The sequence below is a fragment of the Schistocerca gregaria genome, chromosome 6 (genome assembly GCF_023897955.1).
Source record: "Schistocerca gregaria isolate iqSchGreg1 chromosome 6, iqSchGreg1.2, whole genome shotgun sequence".
NCBI lineage: Eukaryota > Metazoa > Arthropoda > Insecta > Orthoptera > Acrididae > Schistocerca > Schistocerca gregaria.
In genome coordinates, this window is record NC_064925.1 from 19,847,905 (window position 1) to 19,871,839 (window position 23,935).

Here is a 23,935-nt window from a genome sequence, read left to right on the forward strand (position 1 = left end):
TGATATGAACTTAAATAAACTGAACCTCTAGCAGTGATTATTAAAGAACAAATCCAAAAACTAAGTAAAATTAAACTAAAAGAAAAATAATCAATACCAAAATAATATCTAATTATATTCAAATCAGCATATGAATAAACACAAATTATAAAAACAAAACCCGACAGAAACATTAAAGAATGAACCAACCATCAACAATTATTTAATAAACAAAGAGGGATCAAAAAATAGTTATAAATAAATACTTTAACATAAAGATAAACCAAAAGAATTAAAAAAATCATTACCACAAGAACGAATTATTGAAACTAAAATAGAAAGACCTAAAGCACCCTCACAAACAGAAAAAACTAAAAAAATAACAGGAAAAAAATAATCATAATCAAACTCAATAAGAAAAACAATAACTAACATAAATAAAGAAAGAACAATATATTCTAATCTCAAAAGAACCATTAATAAATGTTTACGTTTAGAAGAAAAAACATAAACACCAGCAAAATAAATCAATAAAGAAGTAAAAATAGAGAATATAAACATTAGTTTTAATAGTTTAAAAAAAACGCCGGTCTTGTAAACCGGAAATAAGTCCGGCCCCCACTTTTAAAACTTCAGAGGTGGAAAAGCTTCCATCATCGGTCCCCAAAACTGGTATTTTAAATAAACTAACCCCTGAAATTATCAAAATAATAATTATATCATTATCAAATGTAATAAATATTAATTTTATTAAATTAAGACACCCAATATCAATAATGCTTTTTATTATCCTTCAAACCTTCCTAGTTGGATTAATAACAGGAACAATAATAGAAAGATATTGATTATCATATATTTTAGTTTTAACATTTCTTGGTGGTATACTAGTATTATTTATTTACATTACAAGAATTGCATCAAACGAAATATTTCAGCCTAAATCAATCACTATAATTATTACATTAATAATGTGAGTATTTATCATATTAATATTAATTATTCTAGATATATCTATATTTATAGACTTTTTCAAAAACACCGAAACTATAAATATTGATAATTCAATCAATTATCAAGAAATAACAATATCTTTAGAAAAATTATATAATAGACCAACATTCATTATTACAATAATAATAATAATTTATTTATTTTTAGCACTACTAGCAGTTGTTAAAATCACCAATATTAATCAGGGACCTATTCGTAAAATAAGATAATTACTAATGAATAAACCCTTACGATTAAGACATCCTTTAATTAAAATTATTAATAACTCTTTAATTGACTTACCTGCCCCAACAAATATTTCATTTTGATGAAATTTTGGATCCCTATTAGGGTTATGTTTGGTAATTCAAATCGTAACTGGACTATTTTTAGCTATACATTATACATCAAATATTGAAATAGCATTCAGTAGTGTTGTACACATCTGCCGAGACGTAAATAATGGTTGAATTATCCGAACCTTACACGCAAATGGAGCATCTATATTTTTTATTTGTATTTACTTACATGTAGGATGGGGAATTTACTATGGATCTTATATATATATATACATACCTGAATAATTGGTACAGTGATTTTATTTTTAGTTATAGCAACTGCATTTATAGGATATGTCTTACCCTGAGGCCAAATATCTTTTTGAGGTGCAACAGTAATTACTAATTTATTATCAGCAATCCCATACTTAGGAACAGATTTAGTCCAATGAGTATGAGGAGGATTCGCTGTTGATAATGCAACATTAAATCGATTCTTCACATTCCATTTTGTATTACCATTTATTATTGCTGCTATAGCAGCAATTCATTTATTTTTTCTTCACCAAACAGGATCTAATAATCCTCTTGGACTAAATGGAGATATTGAAAAAATTCCATTCCATCCATACTTTACCTTTAAGGATTCTATTACATTTGTAATAATATCATCATTATTAATTATACTATGTTTAATTAATCCTTACCTATTAGGAGATCCAGATAACTTTGTACCTGCCAACCCATTAGTAACACCAGTTCACATTCAACCAGAATGATATTTCCTATTTGCATATGCAATTCTACGATCTATCCCTAATAAGTTAGGAGGTGTTATTGCATTATTTTTATCAATTAGAATCTTAATAATTTTACCATTTTATAATAAAACACCATTCCGAGGCATTCAATTTTACCCTATTAATCAAATTTTATTCTGAATTATAGTAGTTGTTGTATGCTTACTAACGTGAATTGGTAAACGACCTGTTGAAGAACCTTATATTATAACAGGTCAAATCTTAACAATTATTTACATCACATATTTCTTAATTAATGTCCATGTCGCAAACGCATGAGATAAATTAATTAAGGAATAAAGTTAATTAGCTTAGGAAAAGCATATGTTTTGAAAACATAAAATTAGAAGTTTAACTCTTCTATTAACTTTTCTCAAAAAATTTCACTAAACAAATGAGATAAATAAAATCTTTAAACCAACAAAGAATATAAAAAAATTCAAAGATAAAGGTAAAAAACTTTTTCAAGCTAAGTACATTAATTTATCATAACGGAACCGTGGTAATGTTCCACGAACCCAAATAAAACCAAAAGATATAATAGCAAGCTTAATAAAAAATATAAAAGAATAAAAATCACCGCCCAAAAAAATTAAAGCCAATAACATTCTTATGAAGACAATTCTAGTATATTCAGCTAAAAAAAGTAAAGTAAAACCACCCGCACCATACTCAATATTAAATCCTGAAACTAACTCAGATTCCCCTTCAGCAAAATCAAAAGGAGTACGATTAGTTTCAGCTAAGCAAGAAGCAAAACAAGCTAAAGCTAAAGGAAAAGAAATAATAATAAATCAACAATAAAGCTGATAGTTTATAAAATCAAACATATTAAAACTACCAATTAAAATAATTAAAGACAATAAAATTAAAGCTAAACTAACTTCATAAGAAATTGTTTGAGCAACAGAACGAAGAGAACCTAATAATGAATAATTTGAATTAGAAGATCAACCAGCAAATATAACAGTATAAACACCTAATCTAGTACAACATAAAAAAATAAAAATCCATAAGAAAAAGAACACATATAAGTTAAATAAGGAAAAATTACTCAAACGGCTAAAGAAATCATTAAATTAAAAACAGGGGAAAAATAATAAAGTAGGTAATTAGATATAATAGGAACTGGCTGCTCCTTACAATTTAACTTAATAGCATCTCTAAATGGCTGAGGAATTCCAACAAAACCTACCTTATTTGGACCCTTTCGAATCTGAATATAACCTAAAACCTTACGCTCTAATAAAGTTAAAAAGGCAACACTAATTAAAACACAAATAACCAATAAAAGAAATTCAAAATAAATATAAATAAATCATAAAGTATCAATACTATTTGTAGAAAAAATCTACATAAATGAATTCTAAATTCAACACATTAATCTGTCAAAATAGTAAATAAATTAATATTAATCAATATAACAAAAAATATTTTAACCATATGGTCCTTTCGTACTAATATGGATTAACAATCTTAGGATAGAAACCGACCTGGCTCACGCCGGTCTGAACTCAGATCATGTAAGAATTTAAAGGTCGAACAGACCTAATCATTGGGCTCCTGCACCCAAAATTTTTCTTAATCCAACATCGAGGTCGCAATCTGCTTTGTCGATATGAGCTCTCAAAAACAATTACGCTGTTATCCCTAAGGTAACTTAATCTTATGATCATAAATTATGGATCAAAATAACAAACATAAATAAATGATATAATAATGAAGAGTTTATCTATTCTTCATGTCACCCCAACAAAACATCATCATTAAATATAGAAAGACAAACAAAAAACTATATAAAAGTAAAATGTCAAGCTCTATAGGGTCTTCTCGTCCTAAAGAAGAATTTAAGCCTTTTGACTCAAAAGTTAAATTCAAAAATTTATTAAGAGACAGTTGATTTCTCGTCAAGCCATTCATTCCAGCCACTAATTAAGAGACTAATGATTATGCTACCTTTGCACGGTCAAAATACCGCGGCTCTTTAAAAATACGCTCAGTGAGCAGGCCAGACCTCAAAATATAAACAAGAGGACATGTTTTTGATAAACAGGTGGAAATCAATTTTGCCTAGTTCCTTATAATAAGTTCACAAGGTAAAAATTTCATACAAATAAATATACTAATTCTATCATTATTACAAAAATTTTAAAATTAAATTAATAATCTTAATAAAAAACCTAAAATATTTATAAAATCAAAATAAAAAATAATGAACTAAAACGTAATCTTAAAGATAGCTGGTTTAAAGCTTACTATTATATTTCTATAAAATAAATTATAGGTTATTAACTTCAAAGCTTATCCCTTAAAGAATAAATAAGTTAATATTTTTACTTAAAAAATTAAATAAAAACAAATAACTTTAAAAAATTAAATTTTTTCTTAAGAAACTAGATATCTTGGGAAACGATTAACATCTCATTTCTATAAATAATTTAATAATAATTATGATACATTAACTATAAATTATTTATAAATCAACCCAAATCGAGACAAGTAAAATAAATACTAAAATTTTGATAAACCCTGATACAAAAGGTACAATAAATAAAATCTACTTAAAAAAATTTAAAATAATATTTCATAAAACACTTACATTACCAATAAACTATAATTTAAAAAATCAATTCTATAAAATATACTAAGACAAAAATACAATAAAATTATTTATATTAAATAATTAAATTAACAAAAAATAAATATAATAAAATAAATAATCAAGAAATCCTGATTTGCACAGAAAAATTTTCAGTGTAAATGAAACACTTTACTAATAAGGTATATCTTGAAACTCTTCCTAGATACACTTTCCAGTACATCTACTATGTTACGACTTATCTCATCTAAATTGAAGCTACTTTAAAATAAAATAGAATAATCAATAATGAGAGCGACGGGCGATGTGTACACATCTCAGAGCCAATATCAGTTAAATTAAATAAATTAAATTACTATCAAATCCACCTTCATTAACAGTATTTCACTATCAAATCCGTTATAAACAAAAATCTATTGTAACCCACCTCCTCTTAACTATAAGCTGCACCTTGACCTGAAATATTTTATAATTATAAATCTTGAGAATTATAACTCTAAAAAGATTCTCTGATAACGGAGATATACAAACAAATAAATTAAGTAGAGTAAATCGTGTATTATCAATCATGGGGTAGGTTCCTCTGAATGGAATGAGATACCGCCAAATTCTTTGGGTTTAAAGACCTTAACTAATAGTACCCTGGTAAATATAATTAACATTTAAAATAATAGGGTATCTAATCCTAGTTTATTATTTAAATTTCACAGATTCATAAAAAGGGCCACAAATAAATTTTAACATTTCACCTTACAAATTTATATTTCAACCCTAATAATATAAACAACTGTTTTAACCAATAATATTCACTTGTATCAATCGTATAACCGCGGCTGCTGGCACGAATTATGCCGATACTAAATCAATTGCTAAATCCAAAATCACTTGATAATTAAATCAAATTACTGCAAAAAGAACATTTAGTCTAACAAAACTTACATATAATACAAAGAAAAAGTGAATAAACAAGCAAGAATAAAACTTTTAAAAATAAAAAATAAGAAAATTTTAAATCTATTATTTCAGGAAAAAATAAAAGATTCAAATATTTAAAGAAAAAAAAGAAAAAAAAAACAAACATTAACAAAAAAAAAAAAAGAAACGCCCCTATGTATGACCACAACAACTTCTCTATTATATATAATTAAAGATTAATATGGAACATGTATAGCAATAAATGTATTATATTCTTTCTTATTTAATCTTTCTTTTCACTAATAAATAAAGATAGATTAAATAATATAATAAATATATTTTATACAATTATGTAATTTAATATAATATGTTATTAATATGAATTCTTTTTTTTATATTAAGTTAACTTTCATATATATTAGTTAAATAATCTAGTTATAGATAATTTACATAATTATATTATTATAATTAATATAATTATTTATATTAATTATAATATTTTATATTTAAATTAATAATTTTATTTATTATATCCAATTATAATTATATTAAATATTAAATTACATATTATTATATATATTATATTATAATAACCTATTTTAAGCTAAAAACATAAGTAGCTATAATCCTAGGTAAATAATTGCATTAAAATAATCAATTGATAAATGGTAAGATGAACTTATAATACTTTAATTTCAATTAAATGTAATATTTTAATATAAATTATTTATTATATATATATATATATATATATATATATAAAAATAAAATGAGCAGGATAAATTAATCCTAATTAAACAAAATAATACATAAAAGATTTTCAAAAAAAAACTTTCGATTTATATATTAAATAAATGAAGTGCCTGATTAAAGGGTTACCTTGATAGGGTAAATAAAGTAAATAAAATTACCTTCATTAAAATTACATAAGATAGAATTAATCTACCTACTTTAGTATCAAAAACTAACGTGCATCATACACCTTAATGTAAAAAGGTAAGCTAAACAAGCTAATGGGTTCATACCCCATTTATAGAGGTATCAATCCTCTCCTTTTTAATGACCAACAACTCTACAAAACTTCTCTTCCTATCAACATTAATGATAGGAACGATCCTGTCCATTTCATCAAATTCCTGATTTGGGGTTTGAATAGGACTTGAGATCAACTTACTTTCATTTATTCCGCTCCTAACAAGAAATAAAAATATAATAATAAATGAATCATCAATTAAATATTATATTGTCCTAGCAATAGCATCGACAATATTATTATTTTCAATTTTGCTGATTCAAATAAAATATCCCATGGGATGGGAAACAGAATTTATCCCATCAATAATAATTAGATCTAGACTATTATTAAAGATTGGAGCTGCACCTTTCCATTTCTGATTTCCAGAAGTTATAGGAGCATCAAGATGAAATAATTGTTTAACATTAATAACATGACAAAAAATCGCCCCAATAATGGTCTTATCTTATTGTATTCAATTAAGAACTTTTATTTGAACAATTATTATCTTAAGAATTATTATTGGGGCAATAGGAGGTTTAAATCAAACATCCTTACGACAACTTTTAGCATATTCATCAATCAGACATCTAGGTTGAATAATTAGATCATTAACAGTCAGAGAAAACATCTGAGCACTATACTTCATTATTTACTCACTATTAAGATTAATTATAGTTTTATTATTTAAGCAAATAAATTTATTTTTCATAAATCAAATTTATTCAGCCAGAAATATAAAAACCGAAATTAAATTCATAATATTCTTATCTTTATTATCTTTAGGTGGACTACCACCATTCCTTGGATTCTTACCAAAATGAATTGTAATACAATCATTAATAGAAAACAATATAACAACTATTATAACTATTATAGTTGTATTAACTACAATTACACTCTACTACTAAATACGTCTTTGATTCTCAGCTCTAATTATATCAGACACAGAAAATTCGTGATCTATAAAGATAAAGTCCCAAAAATCAAGAATCATTCTTCCTATAACAGTAATAATTTCAACAATAGGATTGATTTCAACATCAACCTTAATTTCATTATACTAAGGACTTAAGTTAATCAAAGTAATAACCTTCAAAGTTATAATTAAAAGAATAATCTTTTAGGCCTTAGTAAAATTTTACACCTCTAGAATTGCAGTCTAGAATCATAATTGAATATAAGACCTAAATATGATAAGAGAGAAAACATCTCATAAGTAGATTTACAGTCTACCACCTAAAATTCAGCCATCTTACCGCAAAAATGATTATTCTCAACAAACCATAAGGACATTGGTACTTTATACTTCATATTTGGAGCATGAGCAGGAATAGTAGGAACATCAATAAGAATACTTATTCGTGCTGAACTTGGCCAACCCGGATCTCTAATTGGGGATGACCAGATTTATAATGTTATTATTACAGCTCACGCATTCGTAATAATTTTCTTTATAGTAATACCTATTATAATTGGTGGATTTGGTAATTGACTTGTTCCACTAATAATTGGTGCACCAGATATAGCATTTCCACGAATAAATAATATAAGTTTTTGATTACTACCACCTTCACTAACCCTTCTTCTTACATCTTCTATAGTAGATAATGGTGCTGGTACAGGATGAACAGTTTACCCTCCTCTAGCTGGAGCTATTGCACACGGGGGTGCATCTGTAGATCTAGCTATTTTTTTCACTGCACTTAGCAGGTGTATCATCTATTCTTGGTGCAGTGAATTTCATTACAACAGCAATTAATATACGATCAGAAAGTATAACTTTAGATCAAACACCTTTATTTGTATGATCTGTAGCTATTACAGCATTACTTCTCCTTCTTTCACTTCCAGTTTTAGCAGGAGCTATTACTATGTTATTAACAGATCGAAATTTAAATACATCATTCTTTGACCTCGACGATACTCTGACTACCCAGACGCATATACATCATGAAACGTAGTATCAAGAATTGGGTCTACAATTTCTATTGTAGGAATCATTATATTCATTGTAATTATATGAGAAAGAATGATTACAAACCGAGCAATTATATTTAGAGCTAACATAAGAAGATCAACAGAATGACTACAAAATAACCCTCCTGCAGAACATAGTTACTCAGAATTACCATTAATCTCTAGATTCTAATATGGCAGATTAGTGCAGTAGATTTAAGCTCTACATATAAAGGTTTGACCTTTTATTAGAAAATATTTATTAATGGCAACATGATCAAATTTATCTCTTCAAGATGGAGCTTCACCATTAATGGAGCAATTATCATTCTTTCATGATCATACTATGGTCGTATTATTATTAATCACAGTAATTGTAGGTTATGCCCTAAGTTATATATTATTTATTGCCTATACTAACCGTAATATACTTCATGGACATTTAATTGAAACAATCTGAACAGCTTTACCAGCAATTACATTAATTTTTATTGCCCTTCCATCATTACGACTATTATATTTACTTGATGATTCAGTAGATGCAATAATTACAATTAAAACCATTGGACGACAATGATATTGAAGATATGAATATTCAGACTTCATAGACGTAGAATTTGACACTTATATAACACCAGAACAAGACCTAGAAAATGATGGATTCCGACTACTAGATGTAGATAACCGAACAATCCTACCAATAAATACAGAAGTACGAGTATTAACAAGAGCATCAGATGTTCTACACTCATGAGCAGTTCCTGCATTAGGGGTTAAAATTGATGCAACGCCAGGTCGGTTAAATCAAGGAACATTCACAATAAATCGACCTGGATTATTCTTTGGACAATGCTCAGAAATCTGTGGAGCAAACCATAGATTTATACCAATTGTAATTGAAAGAACTTCAGTAAATTTATTTATTAAGTGATTATCTAAGATAATTTAAGGAGTTAGTTAAAATAAATAACATTAGAGTGTCGATCTAAAGTAACTAAAAAAAATTAGTACACCTTGAAATTCATCAGATGACTGAAAGTAAGTAATGGTCTCTTAAACCAAATAATAGTAAATTAACGACTACTTCTGATGGGGAAATTATATCCAAATCCCTCAAATATCCCCTCTTATATGATTCTCACTATTCATTATATTTTCAGCTACATTAATCTTGTTTAATCAAATAAACTTCTTCTCATTTAAACCTAACCTTATTAAAAGAGCAGAAAAAGGAACAATTGAAATAAAAAACTTAAATTGAAAATGATAACAAATCTATTCTCAACATTTGACCCATCAACTAACATCTTTAATTTATCATTAAATTGAACTAGAACATTTCTAGGACTATTATTAATCCCATCACTATTTTGACTTACACCATCACGAATTAACATTATCTGAAATAAACTAAATTTAACCTTACATAATGAATTTAAAACACTTCTTGGACCAAAATCATTTAATGGAACAACATTCATTTTCATCTCAATTTTTATTATAATATTATTTAACAATTTCATAGGATTATTCCCTTATATTTTTACTAGAACATGACATTTAGCATTAACATTTGCAATTGCCCTACCTATATGGCTAAGATTTATATTATTTGGATGAATTAACCATACTAATCATATATTTACACACCTTGTACCACAAGGTACACCGCCTGCATTAATATCATTTATAGTACTAATTGAAACAATTAGTAATGTTATTCGACCAGGTACATTAGCAGTACGGTTGGCAGCAAATATAATTGCAGGACACTTATTATTAACCTTATTAGGAAACACAGGACCATCTATAGCAATAAACTTAATCTCATTACTAATTATTGGACAAATACTTCTATTAATTCTAGAATCAGCAGTAGCAATAATTCAAGCCTATGTTTTCTCAATTCTAAGAACTCTATATTCTAGAGAAGTATATTAAACCTATGTTAACAACTCACTCAAACCACCCATTCCACTTAGTAGACTATAGACCTAGACCATTAACAGGAGCAATTGGAGCAATAGTCCTAGTATCAGGACTAGCAAAATGATTCCACCTATTTAATATTAACTTATTCATAATTGGATTTGGAATTACCCTACTAACTATAATTCAATGATGACGAGATGTAGTACGAGAAGGAACATATCAAGGATTACATACAGGATTTGTATCAATCGTATTACGATGAGGAATAATTTTATTTATTGCATCAGAGGTATTATTTTTCGTTTCTTTTTTTTGAGCATTCTTTAGAAGAAGATTAGCACCAACAATTGAACTAGGAATACTATGACCTCCAATAGGAATTCAACCCTTTAACCCTATACAAATTCCATTACTTAATACAGCTATTCTTTTAGCATCAGGAGTAACAGTAACAAGAGCACATCATAGTTTAATGGAATCTAATCATACTCAAGCACTACAAGGATTATTCTTCACAGTGTTATTAGGACTATACTTTACAATACTTCAAGCATATGAATATTGAGAAGCACCTTTTACCATTGCAGATGCAGTTTATGGATCAACATTCTTTGTTGCAACAGGATTCCATGGTTTACACGTAATTATTGGAACAATCTTTTTATCAACATGTCTACTTCGACACTCAATAAATCAATTTTCACCAAGACATCACTTTGGATTTGAAGCAGCAGCATGATACTGACACTTCGTAGACGTAGTATGATTATTCTTATATATCTCTATTTATTGATGAGGTAGATAATTGTTTTTCTAGTATAAATAGTACATTTGACTTCCAATCAGAAAGCTTGATATAAATCAAGAAAAACAATTCTAATTCTATCAACAAGAGTTTTCATTAGATTTATTATTCCAATAATTGTTATAATCCTGGCAACAACACTATCAAAAAAATTAATTAATGATCGAGAAAAAAGATCACCATTTGAATGTGGGTTTGATCCAAAAAGATCAGCACGAATACCATTCTCAATACGATTCTTCCTAATCGCAGTAATCTTTTTAATTTTTGATGTAGAAATTGCACTAATTCTACCAATTGTAATTATTTTTAAAACTTCAGACATTATAATCTGAACAGTATCAACAATATTTTTTATTCTAGTTCTATTAGGAGGACTATACCATGAATGAAACCAAGGAGCATTACAATGAGCAGAATAAAGGGTTGTAGTTAAATATAACATTTGGGTTGCATTCAAAAAGTATTGATATTATCAATCAACCTTAAATAGAATAAGAAGCGAAATATTGCAGTCAGTTTCGACCTGGAAGATTGGTATGTACTACCCTTATTCTTATTAATTGAAGCCAAAAAGAGGCGTATTACTGTTAATAATATAATTGAACTATAATAGTTCCAATTAAGGAAATGTAAAGCCAATATGAAAGCTGCTAACTTTTTATATTAGCGGTTAAACTCCGTTAACATTTCTAAAATTTATATAGTTTAAATAAAACATTACATTTCCATTGTAAAAATAATATATCTATATTTATAAATACTTAAAAGTAAAAATACTTCCTTAACATCTTCAGTGTCACGCTCTAATTATAAGATATTTAAGTAAACGAAAAACAATATTACCAAAATAAATATTCAAAAAATAAAAGTTAAAAGATAAATCTTGAAATTAAAATCATATCAACCTTGAATATAACCAATTAAATAAATAAATAATCTATATAAACCTTGACCACCAAGTAATTCACCTCAACCATAATCAAATGACTTAGATGAATAATAACCTATTTTTAAAGGAATATATCTAATAAACTTAGTTGAAAGAAAAGGTATAAATCATATAGAACCAGCAAATCTAACAAAAGAAAGTATACTTAAAGAAAATAAATTATGAGAAAAATCAAAATTAGAAATAAAATAACCTAAATAAGCACCTAAAATAACAACTGTAATAGTTAAAAACTTTAAATAATAAGGTAAAGCAATCACATGAGGAATAGGAAAAATTAATCAAGATAAAAGACTACCACCAAAAACAGCAACAAACAATAGACCAATTATTCCAAATGAAATATAATAACCCTTATCATCAAAAGAAAATCTAGAATAAAAATTATTATCACCAGATATTGAATAATAAAACAAAGGAAAAGAATAAGAAGCAGTTAAACCAGTAGAAAAAAAATAAAGAAAAAAAATTAAACAATTAATTCATCTTAAACAAACCATCTCAAGAATTAAATCCTTTGAATAAAATCCCGCTAAAAAAGGTATTCCACACAAAGATAAACTAGAAACATTAAAACAAACTGAAGTTAAAGGTATGAAATTAACAATTGATCCTATAAAACGAATATCCTGAGAATCCTTCAAATTATGAATTATGAACCTGCACATATAAATAATAATGCCTTAAATAAAGCATGAGCCAATAAATGAAAAAATGCAAGCTTTGGATAACCTATAGCCAAAATTCTTATTATTAAACCAAGTTGTCTTAAAGTAGAAAGAGCAATAATCTTCTTTAAATCAAACTCAAAATTAGCGCCCAATCCAGCCATAAATATAGTTATACAACCAATTAAAAGTAAAAATCAACCACAATTATAAGTATCCAATATTGGTCTAAAACGAATTAATAAATAAACACCAGCAGTAACAAGAGTAGAAGAATGAACTAAAGCAGAAACAGGAGTAGGAGCTGCTATAGCAGCAGGAAGTCATGAAGAGAAAGGAATCTGAGCTCTCTTAGTTATAGCTGCTAAAACAATTAATATAGTAATGAGCTTTATTTCAAAAGAATTAGAAATAAAATCATAATAATAAATATAATTTCAACCACCAAAATTTAACATTCATGCAATAGAAATTAAAATAGCAACATCACCAATACGATTAGAAAGTGCAGTTAATATACCAGCACTATAAGATTTTACATTTTGATAATAAATAACTAAACAATAAGAAACTAAACCTAAACCATCTCAACCTAATAAAATTCTAATTAAGTTCAGACTAATAATTAAAAAACCTATAGAAAGAATTAATATTAAAACAATAATAATAAAACGATTTATATTCTTTTCACCAGATATATAATCCTCTCTATAATAAATAACCAAAGAAGAAATATATATAACAAAAGATATAAAAATAAGAGATATTCAATCCAAAATTAAAGTTATAACAACTATAGAACCATTTAAATTGAAAAGCTCTCACTCAACAAAAACTCTATAATCAATTATTAAATAATAAATACCTAAAATAAAAATTATAGTTCTCGAAATAAACAAAGAAAAAAAACTCAAAGAACAAATAGAAAATAAATTCACGGCCTAAGATGAAAAACTTCATTTCATTGATTCCACAAAACAATATTTTTAATTAAAATACTTAAGCAAACTAAACAAAGAAAAATTCACCCTTTAAACAGAGAATATTTAAAGGCAATCAATGTAAAAGTAAAAGATGATATTCACGAAAATAACCAAGAGAACAAGTATAGACACCAGAATAATAATTCCCATGCTGAGAATAAGAATATATATACAAAGTATAAACAGCTCTAAAAAAAGATAAAAAAAATCAAAGCAAAGAATCTAAAAGAAGATCAAGATATAATTCTATTTAATAATCTAATTTCACCTACCAAATTTAAAGAAGGAGGAGCAGCCATATTTGATGATCTTAAAAGAAATCATCATAAAGCCATTCTTGGCATCAAATTAATTATACCCTTGTTAATTAATAATCTTCGTCTACCTAAACGTTCATAAATAATATTAGATAAACAAAATAAACCAGAAGAACATAAACCATGACCAACCATTAGAGAAAGAGAACCTACACAACCTCATCAATTCATAGTCATCAATCCACCAATAACCATTCTTATATGAGCAACAGAAGAATATGCAATTAAAGACTTTAAATCAACCTGACGAAAACAAATAAATCTTACAATAACACCCCCAGATAAACCTAAAGACAATCAAAAATAATTAAACTTTAAACCCAAATAAGAAATAACCTTTATAACACGAAAAATACCATAACCACCTAACCTTAATAACACACCAGCAAGAATTATTCTACCTGAAATAGGGGCCTCTACATGAGCCTTAGGAAGTCATAAATGAACCAAAAACATAGGTATCTTAACTAAAAAAGCCAAAATTATAAATACATAAAACATAAAATAATAAGAACCAAAATCAACCAATAAAGGAAAATATAAAGTATTAGAAAAATCATAAACCTTAAATAAAACTAATAATAAAGGTAATCTAGCAACCAAAGTACAAAAATTAAATAAACACCAGCCTGCAAACGCTCAGGTTGATAACCCCAACCCAAAATTAAAAGTAAAGTAGGAACTAATCTAGCCTCAAAAAAAATATAAAAAGAAAGAAGACTTAATCTAGCAAATGAACAATAAAGCATAATTATTAAAATCAAAACCATAAAAACAAAAATATTAGAATGATATGAACTTAAATAAACTGAACTTCTAGCAGTGATTATTAAAGAACAAATCCAAAAACTAAGTAAAATTAAACTAAAAGAAAAATAATCAATACCAAAATAATATCTAATTATATTCAAATCAGCATATGAATAAACACAAATTATAAAAACAAAACCCGACAGAAACATTAAAGAATGAACCAACCATCAACAATTACTTAATAAACAAAGAGGGATCAAAAAAATAGTTATAAATAAATACTTTAACATAAAGATAAACCGAAAGAATTAAAAAAATCATTACCATGAGAACGAATTATTGAAACTAAAATAGAAAGACCTAAAGCACCCTCACAAACAGAAAAAACTAAAAAAATAACAGGAAAAAATAATCATAATCAAACTCAATAAGAAAAACAATAACTAACATAAATAAAGAAAGAACAATATATTCAAATCTCAAAAGAACCATTAATAAATGTTTACGTTTAGAAGAAAAAACATAAACACCAGCAAAATAAATCAATAAAGAAGTAAAAATAGAGAATATAAACATTAGTTTTAATAGTTTAAAAAAAACGCCGGTCTTGTAAACCGGAAATAAGTCCAGCCCCCACTTTTAAAACTTCAGAGGTGGAAAAGCTTCCATCATCGGTCCCCAAAACCGGTATTTTAAATAAACTAACCCCTGAAATGATCAAAATAATAATTATATGATTATCAAATGTAATAAATATTAATTTTATTAAATTAAGACACCCAATATCAATAATGCTTTTTATTATCCTTCAAACCTTCCTAGTTGGATTAATAACAGGAACAATAATAGATAGATATTGATTATCATATATTTTATTTTTAACATTTCTTGGTGGTATACTAGTATTATTTATTTACATTACAAGAATTGCATCAAACGAAATATTTCAGCCTAAATCAATCACTATAATTATTACATTAATAATGTGAGTATTTATCATATTAATATTAATTATTCTAGATATATCTATATTTATAGACTTTTTCAAAAACACCGAAACAATAAATATTGATAATTCAATCAATTATCAAGAAATAACAATATCTTTAGAAAAATTATATAATAGACTAACATTCATTATTACAATAATAATAATAATTTATTTATTTTTAGCACTACTAGCAGTTGTTAAAATCACCAATATTAATCAGGGACCTATTCGTAAAATAAGATAATTACTAATGAATAAACCCTTACGATTAAGACATCCAATAATTAAAATTATTAATAACTCTTTAATTGACTTACCTGCCCCAACAAATATTTCATTTTGATGAAATTTTGGATCCCTATTAGGGTTATGTTTGGTAATTCAAATCGTAACTGGACTATTTTTAGCTATACATTATACATCAAATATTGAAATAGCATTCAGTAGTGTAGTACACATCTGCCGAGACGTAAATAATGGTTGAATTATCCGAACCTTACACGCAAATGGAGCATCTATATTTTTTATTTGTATTTACTTACATGTAGGACGGGGAATTTACTATGGACCTTATATATATACATACCTGAATAATTGGTACAGTGATTTTATTTTTAGTTATAGCAACTGCATTTATAGGATATGTCTTACCCTGAGGCCAAATATCTTTTTGAGGTGCAACAGTAATTACTAATTTATTATCAGCAATCCCATACTTAGGAACAGATTTAGTCCAATGAGTATGAGGAGGATTCGCTGTTGATAATGCAACATTAAATCGATTCTTCACATTCCATTTTGTATTACCATTTATTATTGCTGCTATAGCAGCAATTCATTTATTTTTTCTTCACCAAACAGGATCTAATAATCCTCTTGGACTAAATGGAGATATTGAAAAAATTCCATTCCATCCATACTTTACCTTTAAGGATTCTATTACATTTGTAATAATAACATCATTATTATTTATACTATGTTTAATTAATCCTTACCTATTAGGAGATCCAGATAACTTTGTACCTGCCAACCCATTAGTAACACCAGTTCACATTCAACCAGAATGATATTTCCTATTTGCATATGCAATTCTACGATCTATCCCTAATAAGTTAGGAGGTGTTATTGCATTATTTTTATCAATTAGAATCTTAATAATTTTACCATTTTATAATAAAACACCATTCCGAGGCATTCAATTTTACCCTATTAATCAAATTTTATTCTGAATTATAGTAGTTGTTGTATGCTTACTAACGTGAATTGGTAAACGACCTGTTGAAGAACCTTATATTATAACAGGTCAAATCTTAACAATTATTTACTTCACATATTTCTTAATTAATGTCCATGTCGCAAACGCATGAGATAAATTAATTAAGGAATAAAGTTAATTAGCTTAGGAAAAGCATATGTTTTGAAAACATAAAATTAGAAGTTTAACTCTTCTATTAACTTTTCTCAAAAAATTTCACTAAACAAATGAGATAAATAAAATCTTTAAACCAACAAAGAAAATAAAAAAATTCAAAGATAAAGGTAAAAAACTTTTTCAAGCTAAGTACATTAATTTATCATAACGGAACCGTGGTAATCTTAATAAAAAACCTAAAATATTTATAAAATCAAAATAAAAAATAATGAACTAAAACGTAATCTTAAAGATAGCTGGTTTAAAGCTTACTATTATATTTCTATAAAATAAATTATAGGTTATTAACTTCAAAGCTTATCCCTTAAAGAATAAATAAGTTAATATTTTTACTTAAAAAATTAAATAAAAACAAATAACTTTAAAAAATTAAATTTTTTCTTAAGAAACTAGATATCTTGGGAAACGATTAACATATCATTTCTATAAATAATTTAATAATAATTATGATACATTAAGTATAAATTATTTATAAATCAACCCAAATCGAGACAAGTAAAATAAATACTAAAATTTTGATAAACCCTGATACAAAAGGTACAATAAATAAAATCTACTTAAAAAAATTTAAAATAATATTTCATAAAACACTTACATTACCAATAAACTATAATTTAAAAAATCAATTCTATAAAATATACTAAGACAAAAATACAATAAAATTATTTATATTAAATAATTAAATAAACAAAAAATAAATATAATAAAATAAATAATCAAGATATCCTGATTTGCACAGAAAAATTTTCAGTGTAAATGAAACACTTTACTAATAAGTTATATCTTGAAACTCTTCCTAGATACACTTTCCAGTACATCTACTATGTTACGACTTATCTCATCTAAATTGAAGCTACTTTAAAATAAAATAGAATATTCAATAATGAGAGCGACGGGCGATGTGTACACATCTCAGAGCCAATATCAGTTAAATTAAATAAATTAAATTACTATCAAATCCACCTTCATTAACAGTATTTCACTATCAAATCCGTTATAAACAAAAATCTATTGTAACCCACCTCCTCTTAACTATAAGCTGCACCTTGACCTGAAATATTTTATAATTATAAATCTTGAGAATTATAACTCTAAAAAGATTCTCTGATAACGGAGATATACAAACAAATAAATTAAGTAGAGTAAATCATGTATTATCAATCATGGGGTAGGTTCCTCTGAATGGAATGAGATACCGCCAAATTCTTTGGGTTTAAAGACCTTAACTAATAGTACCCTGGTAAATATAATTAACGTTTAAAATAATAGGGTATCTAATCCTAGTTTATTATTTAAATTTCACAGATTCATAAAAAGGGCCACAAATAAATTTTAACATTTCACCTTACAAATTTATATTTCAACCCTAATAATATAAACAACTGTTTTAACCAATAATATTCACTTGTATCAATCGTATAACCGCGGCTGCTGGCACGAATTATGCCGATACTAAATCAATTGCTAAATCCAAAATCACTTGATAATTAAATCAAATTACTGCAAAAAGAACATTTAGTCTAACAAAACTTACATATAATACAAAGAAAAAGTGAATAAACAAGCAAGAATAAAACTTTTAAAAATAAAAAATAAGAAAATTTTAAATCTATTAATTCAGGAAAAATAAAAGATTCAAATATTTAAAGAAAAAAAGAAAAAAAACAAACATTAACAAAAAAAAAAAGAAACGCCCCTATGTATGACCACAACAACTTCTCTATTATATATGATTAAAGATTAATATGGAACATGTATAGCAATAAATGTATTATATTCTTTCTTATTTAATCTTTCTTTTCACTAATAAATAAAGAAAGATTAAATAATATAATAAATATATTTTATACAATTATGTAATTTAATATAATATGTTATTAATATAAATTCTTTTTTTATATTAAGTTTACTTTCATATATATTAGTTAAATAATCTAATTATAGATAATTTACATAATTATATTATTATAATTAATATAATTATTTATATTAATTATAATATTTTATATTTAAATTAATAATTTTATTTATTATATCCAATTATAATAATATTAAATATTAAATTACATATTATTATATATATTATATTATAATAACCTATTTTAAGCTAAAAACATAAGTAGCTATAATCCTAGGTAAATAATTGCATTAAAATAATCAATTGATAATGGTAAGATGAACTTATAATACTTTAATTTCAATTGAATGTAATATATTAATATAAATTATTTATTATATATATATATATATAAAAAAATAAAATGAGCAGGATAAATTAATCCTAATTAAACAAAATAATACATAAAAGAATTTCAAAAAAAAACTTTCGATTTTTATATTAAATAAATGAAGTGCCTGATTAAAGGGTTACCTTGATAGGGTAAATAAAGTAAATAAAATTACCTTCATTAAAATTACATAAGATAGAATTAAACTACCTCCTTTAGTATCAAAAACTAACGTGCATCATACACCTTAATGTAAAAAGGTAAGCTAAACAAGCTAATGGGTTCATACCCCATTTATAGAGGTATCAATCCTCTCCTTTTTAATGACCAACAACTCTACAAAACTTCTCTTCCTATCAACATTAATGATAGGAACGATCCTGTCCATTTCATCAAATTCCTGATTTGGGGTTTGAATAGGACTTGAGATCAACTTACTTTCATTTATTCCGCTCCTAACAAGAAATAAAAATATAATAATAAATGAATCATCAATTAAATATTTTATTGTCCAAGCAATAGCATCGACAATATTATTATTTTCAATTTTGCTGATTCAAATAAAATATCCCATAAGATGGGAAACAGAATTTATCCCATCAATAATAATTAGATCTAGACTATTATTAAAGATTGGAGCTGCACCTTTCCATTTCTGATTTCCAGAAGTTATAGGAGCATCAAGATGAAATAATTGTTTAACATTAATAACATGACAAAAAATCGTCCCAATAATGGTCTTATCTTATTGTATTCAATTAAGAACTTTTATTTGAACAATTATTATCTTAAGAATTATTATTGGGGCAATAGGAGGTTTAAATCAAACATCCTTACGACAACTTTTAGCATACTCATCAATCAGACATCTAGGTTGAATAATTAGATCATTAACAGTCAGAGAAAACATCTGAGAACTATACTTCATTATTTACTCACTATTAAGATTAATTATAGTTTTATTATTTAAGCAAATAAATTTATTTTTCATAAATCAAATTTATTCAGCCAGAAATATAAAAACCGAAATTAAATTCATAATATTCTTATCTTTATTATCTTTAGGTGGACTACCACCATTCCTTGGATTCTTACCAAAATGAATTGTAATACAATCATTAATAGAAAACAATATAACAACTATTATAACTATTATAGTTGTATTAACTACAATTACACTCTACTACTATATACGTATTAGATTCTCAGCTCTAATTATATCATACACAGAAAATTCGTGATCTATAAAGATAAAGTCCCAAAAATCAAGAATCATTCTTCCTATAACAGTAATAATTTCAACAATAGGATTGATTTCAACATCAACCTTAATTTCATTATACTAAGGACTTAAGTTAATCAAACTAATAACCTTCAAAGTTATAATTAAAAGAATAATCTTTTAGGCCTTAGTAAAATTTTACACCTCTAGAATTGCAGTCTAGAATCATAATTGAATATAAGACCTAAATATGATAAGAGAGAAAACATCTCATAAGTAGATTTACAGTCTACCACCTAAAATTCAGCCATCTTACCGCAAAAATGATTATTCTCAACAAACCATAAGGACATTGGTACTTTATACTTCATATTTGGAGCATGAGCAGGAATAGTAGGAACATCAATAAGAATACTTATTCGTGCTGAACTTGGCCAACCCGGATCTCTAATTGGGGATGACCAGATTTATAATGTTATTATTACAGCTCACGCATTCGTAATAATTTTCTTTATAGTAATACCTATTATAATTGGTGGATTTGGTAATTGACTTGTTCCACTAATAATTGGTGCACCAGATATAGCATTTCCACGAATAAATAATATAAGTTTTTGATTACTACCACCTTCACTAACCCTTCTTCTTACATCTTCTATAGTAGATAATGGTGCTGGTACAGGATGAACAGTTTACCCTCCTCTAGCAGGAGCTATTGCACACGGGGGTGCATCTGTAGATCTAGCTATTTTTTCACTGCACTTAGCAGGTGTATCATCTATTCTTGGTGCAGTGAATTTCATTACAACAGCAATTAATATACGATCACAAAGTATAACTTTAGATCAAACACCTTTATTTGTATGATTTGTAGCTATTACAGCATTACTTCTCCTTCTTTCACTTCCAGTTTTAGCAGGAGCTATTACTATATTATTAACAGATCGAAATTTAAATACATCATTCTTTGACCCTGCAGGAGGGGGTGACCCAATTCTATATCAACATCTATTTTGATTCTTTGGACACCCAGAAGTTTATATTTTAATTCTACTGGGGTTCGGAATTATTTCACATATTGTATGTCAAGAAAGAGGAAAAATTGAATCATTTGGAACATTAGGTATAATTTATGCTATACTATCAATTGGACTAATAGGATTTATTGTATGAGCACATCATATATTTACAGTAGGAATGGATGTTGACACACGAGCATATTTTACATCAGCAACAATAATTATTGCTGTACCTACAGGAATTAAGGTATTTAGATGATTAGCTACATTATATGGAACTAAATTCAAGTTCAATCCACCATTATTATGAGCTCTAGGATTTATTTTCCTATTTACAATTGGTGGATTAACAGGATTAGTATTAGCAAATTCATCACTTGATATTGTATTACATGATACATATTATGTAGTAGCCCACTTTCGTTATGTATTATCTATAGGAGCAGTATTTGCAATTATAGGAGGTGTCATTCAATGATATCCACTATTTACAGGATTAACTATAAATAATACATGATTAAAAATCCAATTTACAATTATATTCATTGGAGTAAATTTAACATTCTTTCCTCAACACTTCCTAGGATTAGCAGGAATACCTCGACGATACTCTGACTACCCAGACGCATATACATCATGAAACGTAGTATCAAGAATTGGGTCTACAATTTCTATTGTAGGAATCATTATATTCATTGTAATTATATGAGAAAGAATGATTACAAACCGAGTAATTATATTTAGAGCTAACATAAGAAGATCAACAGAATGACTACAAAATAACCCTCCTGCAGAACATAGTTACTCAGAATTACCATTAATCTCTAGATTCTAATATGGCAGATTAGTGCAGTAGATTTAAGCTCTACAAATAAAGGTTTGACCTTTTATTAGAAAATATTTATTAATGGCAACATGATCAAATTTATCTCTTCAAGATGGAGCTTCACCATTAATGGAGCAATTATCATTCTTTCATGATCATACTATGGTCGTATTATTATTAATTACAGTAATTGTAGGTTATGCCCTAAGTTATATATTATTTATTGCCTATACTAACCGTAATATACTTCATGGACATTTAATTGAAACAATCTGAACAGCTTTACCAGCAATTACATTAATTTTTATTGCCCTTCCATCATTACGACTATTATATTTACTTGATGATTCAGTAGATGCAATAATTACAATTAAAACCATTGGACGACAATGATATTGAAGATATGAATATTCAGACTTCATAGACGTAGAATTTGACACTTATATAACACCAGAACAAGACCTAGAAAATGATGGATTCCGACTACTAGATGTAGATAACCGAACAATCCTACCAATAAATACAGAAGTACGAGTATTAACAAGAGCATCAGATGTTCTACACTCATGAGCAGTTCCTGCTTTAGGGGTTAAAATTGATGCAACGCCAGGTCGGTTAAATCAAGGAACATTCACAATAAATCGACCTGGATTATTCTTTGGACAATGCTCAGAAATCTGTGGAGCAAACCACAGATTTATACCAATTGTAATTGAAAGAACTTCAGTAAATTTATTTATTAAGTGATTATCTAAGATAATTTAAGGAGTTAGTTAAAATAAATAACATTAGAGTGTCAATCTAAAGTAACTAAAAAAAATTAGTACACCTTGAAATTCATCAGATGACTGAAAGTAAGTAATGGTCTCTTAAACCAAATAATAGTAAATTAACGACTACTTCTGATGGGGAAATTATATCCAAATCCCTCAAATATCCCCTCTTATATGATTCTCACTATTCACTATATTTTCAGCTACATTAATCTTGTTTAATCAAATAAACTTCTTCTCATTTAAACCTAACCTTATTAAAAGAGCAGAAAAAGGAACAATTGAAATAAAAAACTTAAATTGAAAATGATAACAAATCTATTCTCAACATTTGACCCATCAACTAACATCTTTAATTTATCATTAAATTGAACTAGAACATTTCTAGGACTATTATTAATCCCATCACTATTTTGACTTACACCATCACGAATTAACATTATCTGAAATAAACTAAATTAAACCTTACACAATGAATTTAAAACACTTCTTGGACCAA

At 26.5% G+C, this 23,935-nt stretch overlaps 2 long non-coding RNA genes across 2 annotated transcripts; one reads left to right on the forward strand and one right to left on the reverse strand.

The window, feature by feature from the left end:
- The first annotated feature begins 6,948 nt into the window (after positions 1–6,948).
- LOC126278653 (uncharacterized) lies at positions 6,949–20,942 on the forward strand. Its single transcript, XR_007550765.1, has 2 exons — positions 6,949–7,170; positions 20,470–20,942. It is a non-coding gene; the product is annotated as an uncharacterized LOC126278653 (long non-coding RNA).
- LOC126278649 (uncharacterized) lies at positions 8,215–22,659 on the reverse strand. The gene is made up of 2 exons (XR_007550761.1): positions 21,791–22,659; positions 8,215–8,492 (listed from the first exon to the last, which is right to left on the reverse strand). It is a non-coding gene; the product is annotated as an uncharacterized LOC126278649 (long non-coding RNA).
- Between the last annotated feature and the right edge of the window lie 1,276 nt (positions 22,660–23,935).